The sequence below is a fragment of the Coptis chinensis genome, chromosome 2 (assembly GCF_015680905.1).
Source record: "Coptis chinensis isolate HL-2020 chromosome 2, ASM1568090v1, whole genome shotgun sequence".
NCBI lineage: Eukaryota > Viridiplantae > Streptophyta > Magnoliopsida > Ranunculales > Ranunculaceae > Coptis > Coptis chinensis.
The window spans coordinates 71,508,686-71,522,179 of NC_141457.1; the positions used below are offsets into that span (position 1 = coordinate 71,508,686).

Below are 13,494 nucleotides of genomic sequence, written 5' to 3' on the forward strand. Positions count from 1 at the left end.
AGACTTTTTAGGCTTGTTATTTTTGAATCCAAAGTCTATAAAACGTTCGACTAGTCAAGTTACCTTACTCACGTGGGTTGGTAGCATAGATCAAGTAAGGGATCGTCCAAACCTTAAGACTAGGCAAAGTTCACAATTGAATTTACAACTTCAAGGGAATTAGTGAGTAGGATTTTAGGTTATTTCTTATGTCGCTAAAAATATTCTCAATTAAAACTTGGAATGCAAGTTAACGTAGAACTACAAAGATTAATTTCTTAGTAAACTAGAGAGAGAGAGAGATATACATGAAGAGGGTTAATCATAATCATGCAAGATCAGTTACAAACTTTTAAAGCACCTTATCACTACATCTCTAATCCGTCTCTAGTTTATAGACAAACCCGAAACGGCGTCGAGTATTGATCCCTAGTAAGATGTACTCATCTTTGAGTTCATCTCACTAGCATGAGGAGTTGAATTAACATTCCATCTCTGGAATATCACTTCAACTCTTGGTTTAATTATACACCAGCTGGAAAAACTAGAGGGCTAACAACTAGCATAGGATCTCGCATGAGACTTGACCAAGTGTTAACTGGGTCTCGCACGAGATTGATCTGGAGTATCAGCACTCCAAACTTGATCAAACTCAGTCATTTTGGGACCGAATGTATAATCAAAACCTATTTTCCTAAGTAGTGATTTTGGACTACTAAAATGCAGCCTAATCCTCACATGAGCATCATTAGCCCTCCCCTTATGAGGGTTTTAGCTCATGATCCTTGGATGGATTTGATGTCTTTGATGTATGAAATGAAAAAGTAAGAAGAAGCAAAGTAAGAACTGTAAATTTAACTTGAAGAAAACAGATCTTATTAGAAGTTCAAGACTTCTTGTATTAACCTAATACAAAAGCTTCAAATAGAAGAAAATACCATGCATGAAATGTAAATAGCAAAAATGGAATGCAAGAATGAATGCCCCTTTCTCCATCCCAAAAAATATATCCCCTTCCTCTCACGTGAAGCCTTCTCACCTTTTATTACAAGCTTGTCTTTTTCCACCAAACCATGCCAAAAGTTAGCACACCTTTCCTACCTACAAGTCTAGTCAAGCATTTATTGTTTTGTCTTGTCTTTTCTTACAAGGTGTCACAAAAGTGTCCATAACTTGCCATTTATCCATACATGATGACTCATCACTTCTTGTGGACCCATAGAGTGGGTCCACGTGTTGTGTCCAGTGGCGGGTCGGGATGTTGGCGTTTTTACAACTTCTTGTCTTTGCGAATAACTTGTCGCCCTGGTCGTTCTGGCAGTTCACTTGCCGAAATCGGAGTCCAGGTTTGAAAGATATAAGCTTCAGAAGTTTGTTGCTTCTTTGCACGTGATCCTGTTCTGCATTGGTTCTGTCCCGTTGGAATCTTCGGCTTTAGTCAGGTTTTGTTGGGCTTCACTGAGGCTGAGTGGGAAGACTTCAAGCATGCACAGTATTCCCGTGCTTTGATGCAGGTTTTATCATCATATTCACATTAACTGCGAAAACCTTAAAATGTACGAAAATATAATTATTTCATGATTATTAAATACATAATTAACCAAAATGCTATGTCTCTATGGTTTAATATTACAGTTTTGGGTGTTTATCATTAAACCTCACGTGCTCGTGGAGGGAAACTAACTTAGCTACAAATGCTTGCACCAGATTTGGAGCCAATTTAACAAAGGGCGTGCCAAGCAATGGTGGGATGATAAACCACCTTTCATGCATCATATAGAGAATCAGCACCAGATGTACTACATATCCATGTAGTAACCTAGTGAGATTCAATCCAAATGTAAATTTGGAGATGTCTACACAAGACACTCAACTGATACAAATGTTTTTTTTTCTTTTGCTATTAATATAATTACCCATTTAGCGAAAAAAAAACTTGGAAATTATAATACGTTAACAATATCAGTTAAATTCACATAAACTTCCTTTGGAGGCCAAGCTCCTTGCCTGACTACCTGACCTATCCTGATGGGGCTGGAACTGGTTCTGGGCTGGGCTTTGAGCTTCATCCTTTAATTCTTACAAGCGGAGTTGATAGTTAAAACAGAAGGCCAAGACATTTCCCATCAACCTTTTTTTTTGGTTAATGGTGAAATTTCCCATCAACTTATTGAAAAATACTATCAACTTAGCAACAAAGACACGGTCAATTATAATTCTTGTGACAGTTTCAAAGTCAGAATATTGTCCACACCTCTTAAGAGTCCTATAAGTAGAACACCATGCACGTTACAATTCACAACATCCTTCGATATGATCTTCTTCCAATAGTGAATCTAATACATAAATAATCTTCACTCATCGATCAACATATAATTATAGTACGTATGTTCAACATATTATCATCTATTTTGCTTCTTGCTTTCCTGTCCATCAATAGTGCAGTTTCCAAAGACGTTCTCCTCAGTGGTGCAACATATATTGAACTCTAATGAATTCATTGAGAATGGTCCTTACAGGTTCATAATGCAATCAGATTGTAACCTTGTCTTGTGCATCAACCAAAATAGGACGCTCTAGAATTCTACAACTAATGGAAGGGGGCACATCATGTTGGGCTACTGTCACACCCCAAATTTCCAGAAAATTAAAATAGGAATTTTTTTTTCAAGATATAAATATCTCAATCGCCACCTTATTCAATCATCTGAAAACCCAGGGCGAAACGAAACCCTAATAACATATTATCAACCACGATATTAAAAATCTGAGATCAAATTTAAAACCAAAAGGAACAATCCTTCAATCACATTATTAAACTACAAAGAAACTACCCGATTCTATTACATTTGTCTCAAAACAAAACCGTACACTTCAGAAAAACTTAAGCCAGAAGACTCCAAGAGCAAATCTAAATCACGTGTCCTCATCCACTGCACTCCATCATTTATGTTTCCAAGAACACACCCACGTTGCAAAACAAAGCAAACATGGGTCAGCAAATTGAATTTGCTGGTATGAGCAAGACAAAAAATATAAAATAGTATAGCAGTATGTTTAATCTTTCAAATCAAAAAATATATTATTACAATCATTTCAACTTAGAAGACAATTTAGTCCCGTATTCTCAAAACGGCATGCAGTTTCTTCCCAAGTAATATTTCACCCCCAATATACAATTCCAAAAACCTCATATAACAATATTCATCATTCTCACTTTCCAAAAAAATCACAATATAATTTCCACTTACATTCCACTTATTACATACATATATGATAACTTATTTAAATATGAGTTTGATACACTTTACCTTTAAGCCAGCATGTCGTCTGAGTGTAGGACAACGTCTCTGCATAAAAAGTTAATAAGTCCTACCCTCCTGCAAAAACAAAGTTTGATTTCCCAAACGTAATCATTTGTAGTATACATCTATTTCATTCTCACTGCAACCATCATGGGTACATATAATCTGGCATAATATATCGCCAATATTAACATTATGTCACATCATCATATCCATTATATCATAATATATCACCAATATTAATTAACATTTATATCACACCACCATATCCATCATATCATAATATATCACCAATATTAACTAACATTTATATCACACCACCATATCCATCATATCACACTAACCATATTCACATTCCTTCGTAAGAAATTATATGCATCATATCATAATATATCACCAATCATATCCAACAACTCGCTCATACTTAAAACCAATATTTTTCTTAAAAACCACTCATCTACTTATAAGGTCGAGAAAATATATCACAACTAGGGAGTACATTCATCCCTCATGAGTATCAATTCACACAAACCACATATGTATTTCCTTGTAAAAAATCATGTACATCATAATACATCAATATTCATATATATGTAATAACTCAGTCACACGTAAAATCAATATTTTACTGTAATATCACTCGTATACTTATGAGAACAAGGAAAAATTCACAACCAGGGAGTACATTCATCCCTCGTGAGTATCAACTCACACAAACCACATAAACATTTCTCATAAGAAATCATATACATCATATGCAATAACTCCAGCACACGTAAAATCAATATTATACTTTGCTTATTAATTATCTCGTTGACTCATTTATTAAAAGGCATAGCTCAACCTTTAGTTCCTACTCCACGATTTGCACTTCACACATTTGTCAAATCACACATATCTGTGTGCCTCACTCACACCGAGTACCACTATAAGACATATGTCCCAAGCGGGGATATCGCCTCTAGGAAACATATTTTTATCTTGTAAACTCGTAACTTGTGAGTCACAGCCATCTATAGGCTTTCCATACACATACACAAAGCCTCTTTTGGGCATAACAAAATATCAGGTCATTCATGACATATTCAATGAATACCTTGGGTCATTCCTGCCATATTCAAGGAATACCCATCATAACACTAATAGGTCATTCATGGCACATTCAATGAATACCTTGGGTCATTCCCACCACATTCAAAGAATACCCATCATAACACTAACATGTCATTCATGGCACATTCAATGAATACCTTAGGTCATTCCCGCCACATTCAAGGAATCTAGACCTACATTTCCGTACACTCAAGGAATGCAGCCCACCCGCAAGGTGAATGCGTTAGTTCCTCTCTAAGGCAGCTTTTCACATGACATCATTAGTCATAAACATTTATTTTCATCAAAGAGGCGTGGAGAGATCTAAAGATGTGGGCGACACATTAAATTTTCACTGAACACTTTTACACCGGATTTTAACACTCAAGAGTTCTCATTCATTATAATATTTTCATTACAAAACAAACACCGTCTCAAACAATAGGATCATTACTAAAGATTCCAAATACAATAACTAATCACCAACCGAAATAAATCAACAACCCATTTGATCATCCAAACAATTTGGTTCACACAACTAAAGACAATATAATAACTTGCAAAATTCATATAATATAAAAATTTTGGGGCAGTATATCTCCATTAACAATTTATAACAATTCGAAAATTGTATTAGGGACAGTAGCTAAACCATATATTCGACCATACTGATCAGCAGTATGTATTCAAATTCGACAGCATATAGGGCAGAAATGAGTAGAAGAATAATGAGCAGAAACCTTATATATATTTGACCGTTTTTACACAAAAGTAAAAATCTAGGTTCAATGAAAGATAAAAAAAAAATATCTACTCACCTCGATTGTGTTTACGAGGGACGTGAATGAATATAAACTTGAGAACGAAAAATGTCACGTAACAATCGTCAGAAAAACAATCACAATAATCTTCACCATTCTCTCCTTTTTCCACTCTATGTAAAACTCTCTCTCTCTCTCTCTCTCTCTCTCTCTCTCTCTCTCTCTCTCTCTCTCTCTCTCTCTCTCTCTCTCTCTCTCTCTCTCTCTCTCTCTCTCTCTCTCTCTCTCTCTCTCTCTCTCTCTCTCTCTCTCTCCCTATTTAAAACTCTCCGTGTAAACACCTTTTTTTCAAAAACCCCTTAAAATAGGGAATGGGGTTTATCCTCTTTACCTTATCTCTTTCTAATCATTATCCTTTTTATTTTTATCTATTATTAATATTATTAATATTAATATTAATATTATTATTATTACTATTATTTAACTTTATATATATATAATTAAAAAGGAGAATAAAAATAGGGGTGTTATAGCTACCTTACAGAACAATGGCAACCTTGTGATTTTATCTGGTACAGATGTTGTGTGGAGTACTGGGAGTGCACGCGGTCCCAATGACTATCGCTTGATTTTTAAAGGCTATGGGAATGTTGTGATCTATGGTGCATCTTTTTGGACTACAAATACTATTCAGAGTAGGAGATGATTATAGCATGCAAACCAAAACTTGTGTTAGTTTGATATTTGTGGCTTCTATTATATTTACTGTTGTCTTAAATTTCTTAAATTTTTGTTTTTCATTCTTTGTCCCCATTTGATCAACTAGAAGATTGTAACCACTTTGAGCTTGTTCTTACTTATCATGGTAACATTTATGCAAAAAAGGGAGAAACAAAATAAAAATTATGAAACAATTTAAGCGTTTAGAAATAGTATATATACATAGCCCTCCCAAATATCTGAGTTGTTATGACTTAGGGCCATGGAATAAAATATATTCAGTATGTCGCCAATGTCATTGCAGCATTTCTGCCAAGGGTCCGATTAGGATTAGCTAATGGAGTAGAGAAGAGGTAGCACGTATCATACCTGCTACGTGTAAGCATTTCTTTCTGGACTTGGATACACTATAAGCATTTATTTCTCTCACACTCTTAAACTGGTGACAGATGAAGACAACTACAACCTCCCAAGGATCCCCGACTATATGGAAATTAAACTAGGTTGTACTCGGTACATTTATTGTGGAATAGCCTCAAATTTTACATTGTCTAGGGAAGGCATCGCCCGGGAAATTAGTACCTGAAACTGCCTCGGTCTATGACCTCACTGGACTCGGTTCGGTATTCCTGTCCTCCGCCTTAGAACCCACAATGCCCTCTATCTCTATTATTTATAGCAAATTAAAAACGGTACGGTGAATCCAAGTATCTAGCCTATGTGGGACAAACAACAATTTATGTTTTCAGTGTAAAACTTGCATGGGTTATTCGGCATATCAAATAGAAAATGCCGACATATATCTTCAATCCTTGAAATGTCAACTTATGGCGAGATATCGAAGAGACGTTCATCGTTGTAGGACTGGGATTGAGCTTCAATAAATGTGGTGCCCCCTCTAGAGAATATTCTTGTGGTGTCATCGGATGAGTTAATTGAGTTTGATGGCAGAAGACATGTTGACCGATTCATAAGACACGTTACTTTGGGTTGTAAAAGAAGAGAGTTGGAGGTTGTAAGGCTGAGTCCAATGGTTTGGTGTGCAAAAACACCAAATCACAATAGAATAGTGGATATAGTTAGCGGGTTCGCATTTTGACGCATCATTAGATTATAGTTTTCGGCATATTTGGTGGAATGGTGGATTACAATTTTCGTCATATTTGGTGGGATGGCACACCATTGGACATAGCCTAAGAGAAATGCACCTCTTAAAACAAATGAACTTCGCATTTATAAGACATTGAGATACGGTGATTTTATGGTTGTTGAAAGAAATATATATAAACATTAAAATACGACTAATGGTAGATTCCAGACAAAATGCGCAAAAGTAACCAAAACCCAACTTTTATCATTAGGGTTGGGGGTTTTTGTTGTTGGGCTTTTGGGTTGTAATCGGATATGACCCGCCTACGTGGTAAGTCATACATGACACAACCCATTAGAGCATCCCTAATGCAAGCAACAACTTGTTACCTCCACATATGACTATTTCCCCTCATAGCTACCTTAATTGCTGGTGAAAAACTACTTGGGGTTGCCCAATGCAGAGGTGACTTTAAAGCTTCGGACGGAATGCTTCATTCCATCTAAATGAATTTTACACCGAGTTGGAATGAAACATCCCGTCTGGCATTTTATAACTATATGGAATATATGAAACATCCCATCCTATCAGTCTAATTTAACATACTCGAAACATACGAGTTTACTTCATCTTCTCCGTCTCCATTATGATTTTGTTGCAATTTATTCAATTAAACCTTGCACCTAATGACTTCCCAACCCAATCCCCCAATGATTCCCCACCTGTCTCACCACATCAACAGCATAGTAGATGGTTTGGAAAACACAAAATTACAAAAAAAAAAAAAAATGGCAAAAAGGATCGCTGTCAATGACTCGAAATGTGGATGTAGATGAGGATGATGAAATTGAGTTTGGCTTTAACTTTCCACCGTGTTGTGAAGTCGACCAACACCCACCATTAGCGTCAACATTCGTCTAACACGTAGCAAATAGAGTGGTGGCGTCTCAAGTAAGTTTTAGAATTTTTTTATTTTTATTTTTATTTTTTATTAGTTTATATCAAGTTTGATGTTATGTATAATAATTAGTTTGAATTTGTTGTATTGCGTTAAAAAAATTTGAGTTGAAATTATATTGTGTTGAATAGTTTGTTGTATTGCGTGTAAATGAATGCAGACAATACACCTATGAAAAATGCGTTGGGCACTTTCAAATGCAATGTCATGGTGGCGTTGTTTGAGATCAAAGACATACCCTAACTTTGTCACAATTACTAACATTATAGCCGCCACGCCATTTGGGAACTTGTTATATTCAAATTTGGGGGAAAATGATCAAGCATTGTTGCTTGGGATAGTTGAGCGGTGGTGGCAATTTATCCACACATTCTATTTCCTATGGAATGAGCTTGGGATTACCCATTTGATTTCATCATGCTCACGGGTATCCCTATTGATTATGAAGATGTCGTTCCTTCTAATAAAAATTTAGAGACTTTTACTATTGCAATGAGTTTCTTTGAAGGTTTTGACATTGTATAAGATGATGAGGAAGACGTGTTCTTTAGATTATCGGCTGATCGAGCACTTTAAGGGATAAGGTATAAATACGAGTTGGTTTACTTCGAGATACTTAAATATGCTAAAGAAGAAGCCGAGGGACTATCACATTGGCGTTGAGTCGATCGAATAATATGTGCACGCCTTCCTCTTTTACTTTGTTATTGCGGTATTATTTGGAAACTCTAATAGTTTCTTACGTATAGGGTGGATGGGCGTTGTTTTAGACGTAAAGAGGTTATGGGATTATGGCTGGGGCCAACCGATCTTGGCGTACCTTTACCATTGGCTAGACCTCGCAGTTGAGACATCTCCATAACCAATATTTCAAAGTTTAATTTTGACCGTTCTGACTTTCTGACCATTGCTAGATATAAACTAGCTATTAGGACTCCGGACGGGATGTTTTATTCCATTCGGAGAAAAAATATATATATCAAGACGAGATGTTTTATTCCGTTTGGTGAGTTTTGTAATCTGGACGGAAAGAAACATCCTATTCAAAATTCATAACTCAATAGCTATCTCCTCATTGTTACTCAGTGAAAAATTATTCTCATTGTCACCCTTGCATTGGGCATTGTTTTAGGCTCATAAAAGTAACAAGTTGCTATTTCCCCGTGCTCTTACAACACAACAGGGAAATGGATTACATGTAAAGGTCTAGGTCTCCTGGACCCGATTCTCTTCAGGCCCATAGCCCATAAACCATAACCCACTAGGTTTAAGTGTTTAACTCAATAAATATTTGAGCCTTGGTCCACTTATTATTATGCCCTAAATTGGAGCAGATCGAACCTTTGCCGCTGTCCACCCTCTCTATATAACCACATCGCAAAAACCCTATTCGCCACTCTCAGTTGTATGTAGATCTATATATTGGGTTTATGTTCAGGTTAGACTGTTTTAGTGATTTACCAATGCAAGTGATAAAAAACTAGACAGGGACATCAGACTCTTTATATTATTTGAGAGTGATGACACAGTCTAAATGGGAATCTCTCTGATGCATTACTCTTATAAATCTGCATATATAGATTTTTTTTTTTTTTTTTTTTCTTTAAAAGATTGCAAGTGATGATAAAAAGACAGGGACATCAGCACTCCTTTTGGAGAATGTTGACTCGGTCTTTGGGAATCTCTCTGATGCATTGTTTGTTTTACATATTATCTGTTATGATTTTTTTTTTTGAAGCTTAACATTCCTCAAGTGCCAGTGATGGGTTTAAATATACTTTGAATTTTTTTTTTATAATGAAACAAATTTAATCTGAGGCACATTTGCAGTTTCTAATCCTTTATGTTTTATGGACTAATGACTTTGTTACTGATGTGTATGTATGCCAATGATGCATCAATTGCACGTATTATCAGAATAAATGATGATGATTATGTAATTGTCACTACCACTGAGGCATACATATACTGAAGTATTTTTACAATTTTGCTTCTTATTGATTTCGGTAACCATATTTAAAACATATTGGGTTCTATATGTTTGAAAATTTTGTGTTTCTAATGGAAATTGTGTTGTAACTTTTGGGCGTTGGCTAGGTTTTGGTGATATTCCTTATAATAATACATTTAAAAAATACCTGGCCTTTTGAGAACATTTTTGGTTCAATTAAGGGGGGAAGGTGGATTGGTTTGGTCATTTACTCACTGGAAAAATGTCTTCCAATGTCTGACTTGGAATGCATATACTGTCAATATATATATTCTTTGTTAGATTTTTCTCAATTGATCATAACATTTAAGTCATTATGCATTGGTCACGATCGTTCTATTCCTTAGGAAACCAGGATATGAGGAGAGGAATAACAAACCCTGGGGATTGGCCTTTTGCTATTGGATATATGTATGTGATGGAATGTGAGCTTTTGAGTGTGTTTATTTGTCTTGGCTATGTCAGTTTGGTGTTTTTCGTTCTAAAATGTGATGACAACTCTTAATTTAGTGGTTTCTTAGTGAAGGTCCCAGCAGAGAGGTAGGACCTCTATAATTGAGTCCTCTCTAACAACAAATCATACCTTCATAGACTAAGATAGTATTGGCTGTTTCGTATGGTGTCCAAAATTGTTATTATTTTTGGGGCATCTTTAATAATCAGCTATATATCATTTGAGAAGTTACTATGTATGTTATGTTGTCTGTGTTATTACTTTTACTGTTTACTGCTTGACGACCTTTCCTTTTGGGTTATAGTTTTTCATGCCTGGGTTTGTATCCCACCAATCACTTGCTGTGGATTAGGTTACCATTTTTATTTTTGAGAAAAAGAATTAATAGTGTCAATTAATTCTTTATTCCTATGGCCCTTGATAACAGATTCTTGTGTTTTGGCATATGTATGACTTACCTTTTGGTTTGCCCGTTTCTTTGAGTTGATGTCCTTGATGTTTTGGATAAGCACCACTATACAAATTTTTATGTATTTAAAATTTTGTATTTGGAATTTTGGGTTATCTAAATTTTTTACGAGTTTTTAGGTTTTCTTACCATGCCGCTGGGCTGTTTATTTTCTCTTTGGCGTGGGTTACATATGATCTGTTATAAGAACTTTATCTATGTTTTTTGAATGTTTTGTTAGTTATAATTTATGAAATTGATCTTCCTGTAGTAGTTTGTGGGGGCCTGATGATTGCTATAAGAACGGAAATTTGAATGGTGTTTTTTGTTGAAGCCTAACAAATGTTGGGCTCCAGAAGACATCTATGTAATCAACAGTTCTACATCCTAAAATGAAGGCTTTTATATACAAGTTTCCCTTTATATATATCTGGTTTTATTTTCTCTTTGATGATTTAACAAAGTAAATCCACATTTTTGAAGTGGCTCACTGTATTTACCTTTCATGGTTTTCTAAAAAAATTTGGGTGTTTTTGGGAAAGATACTTATAATGTATTTTGTTTTTCTCCTTTTTTGAAAATTTTCAAAGTTGTTGTAGCCTTTTGAAGTAGTTTTCAGTCGGACTATTTTTCCTTCAAGATTTTATATGCATTTTGATTTGATTGTATTTAATAATGTTCACTTATTTTCGGTGCTTTGGTTAGTTGATGGTGCCACCTGCTTATTTGAAATGGTTTGTTTGCTTCTGTTCTCTTGAAATTATTTATTTTGTAATTGATTTTGATTTGAGACCTTGCTGATTGATTGCATAATATTATTTGGGGTTGCTTCTCAAAATTCTAGTGCCGATGGTTTTAAATGGAGTTCAGTGAAAAAAATGGGTATATCTTGTTTTACTGCCATTGGATCTTTTATTTATTTTATTACACTCTGTAAGATGCTTCTAGTTGACCTAAAATTGTCGGAACCAAAGTGTAGTGGAGATTCAACTTCCAGACATTTTGAGGCATCCCTAGAGCAGGGATTGCTTTTGTGGGAGAGATGACAGTAGGACACCAACATTTTGTTCCTAGTTTGGAAAATCGTAATCCAATTTTATCAGGGAATGCACTTGTGGGACGGATGACAATAAGACACCTTTTGTTCCTTGACTTGTCACCCTAATCCAGTTGGATCATGGAACTTGGGGAGGGATGACAGTAGGACACCTTTTTGTTGCTTGACTGGAAAACCCTGATCCGGGTATATTAGGGAATGGACTTCCCTTTGTTGTAGTTGTAGGCGGTTCTACTTTGATAGTTTTATTTGGACTTGTTTTCTTAATTTTGAAATTAAACTGACTCAGAGAAATGTGTCTTTTAAAGTTGGATGGGGGAACCTTTTGAGAGATGTTGGTCGTCTTGACCACTGGTTCCTAAGATTCTTGTATGGCACCAACGGTTTTCAAGTCCCTCTCTTGTGCCTCTCTTTCAAGACTAGTTGTGCTCTTTGTGGCCAATGCTCTGCCAATTTTTAAGTGGTGCCCATATTCGAAGTTTCCATGGCCCGTTGCATTGCATATTTGTATGTGAGTTCTTGGATCTCTTTGAATATTTTATTCTGTTGGTCTCCTTGTTTCTGTAAACTGGCTGTGGATCTCTGAGCAGTTAGTGTTTTTTTATTGTGATTCAATTGTTCTGGTGGCTATTTGCTGAATTGTCTGCACATTATCTTGCAGAGTGCTTATTAGTTGAGTGCGTATTGGGTACAAAATCTGTTAAGCCAGGTGGACTATATGGCTAAGCTGCAGAGTGTTGAAATTACATGTCATTTGAACTAATCACTAAATAAAAAAGTGATGTAAATTTCTATGCTGCTTGTGATAGAAGTAGAACCAAGTATTGCCATTGTGCCAAACGTTTGATAATTTCATCTAGGGCCAAGTTTTGTTAGTAAACAGGTTTTTCCACTGTATTTTATCTAGGGCATAACAAAAAAAATTGGAAAGTGGACTTTTATCTGGGGCTGGTCATCGAGTCGGGTTGTCTGTGGGTAATTCGAGCTTGACTTGTTGAAGGCTCGACTCAAACTCATTCTTTCAATAATATGAGTTGTTGAGTTTGAGCACATTTTAAAACTCGAACTCGAGCTCGAACTCGAACTCGCGAGCTACTCTCAGTTTGTACTTTATATAGTTATGTTAACGCTTATTTGAGACTAGGGTTTGCCTGTGCCGTACGGCACTGAACAACTCGCCACGCCTTCAGTGAACGCTACCTAGTACCTTTGCATGCCCATATACATATTTACACCAAAACATCACCTGGTAACTTGATTATCGAAAGAAAAAAAAGAATAAGCGGAGGTGACTTGAGTAATCAGTTCCAAACATATAAGGTGCAATTGCTTTTCGAATAAAATGTTTTGGTTTAGGTGTTTCATAATACGTTTACATTCTGTTTGATTCTCGTTGTTTGGAGTCTGGACTTAGATGCTCTTTGCAATCTTATAAAATCATGTTTTTAAAGGCTTTGACGTGAGACAACAGAAGACTGTAAAAGAAGGTTTACGTATTCCGGTTTAGCAAATTCAAATGCATATGCATTCACTGCCATTATTACTTGATCTCCATTGTTTATGAACTATGTACCAAGTCATCACAAACAACAAAAGGTTATGTACCAAGTAGCAAAAGGTTATGTGAAGCAAAATAATGC

At 35.7% G+C, this 13,494-nt stretch overlaps 1 long non-coding RNA gene and 5 other non-coding genes across 6 annotated transcripts; all 6 read left to right on the plus strand.

Annotated features, from left to right (window-relative positions):
* Nucleotides 1-9,230: 9,230 nt before the first annotated feature.
* LOC147517588 (uncharacterized) lies at nucleotides 9,231-12,784 on the plus strand. The gene is made up of 2 exons (XR_015211495.1): nucleotides 9,231-12,365; nucleotides 12,516-12,784. It is a non-coding gene; the product is annotated as an uncharacterized LOC147517588 (long non-coding RNA).
* LOC147517589 (small nucleolar RNA R44/J54/Z268 family) lies at nucleotides 9,368-9,461 on the plus strand. Its single transcript, XR_015214679.1, has one exon. It is a non-coding gene; the product is annotated as a small nucleolar RNA R44/J54/Z268 family (small nucleolar RNA).
* On the plus strand, nucleotides 9,516-9,601 carry LOC147517590 (small nucleolar RNA R44/J54/Z268 family). The gene has a single exon (XR_015214680.1). It is a non-coding gene; the product is annotated as a small nucleolar RNA R44/J54/Z268 family (small nucleolar RNA).
* Nucleotides 9,656-9,730, plus strand: LOC147517591 (small nucleolar RNA Z267). Its single transcript, XR_015214652.1, has one exon. It is a non-coding gene; the product is annotated as a small nucleolar RNA Z267 (small nucleolar RNA).
* On the plus strand, nucleotides 9,782-9,873 carry LOC147517592 (small nucleolar RNA SNORD70). Its single transcript, XR_015214663.1, has one exon. It is a non-coding gene; the product is annotated as a small nucleolar RNA SNORD70 (small nucleolar RNA).
* LOC147517593 (small nucleolar RNA snoR145) lies at nucleotides 10,414-10,568 on the plus strand. The gene has a single exon (XR_015214691.1). It is a non-coding gene; the product is annotated as a small nucleolar RNA snoR145 (small nucleolar RNA).
* Nucleotides 12,785-13,494: the final 710 nt, after the last annotated feature.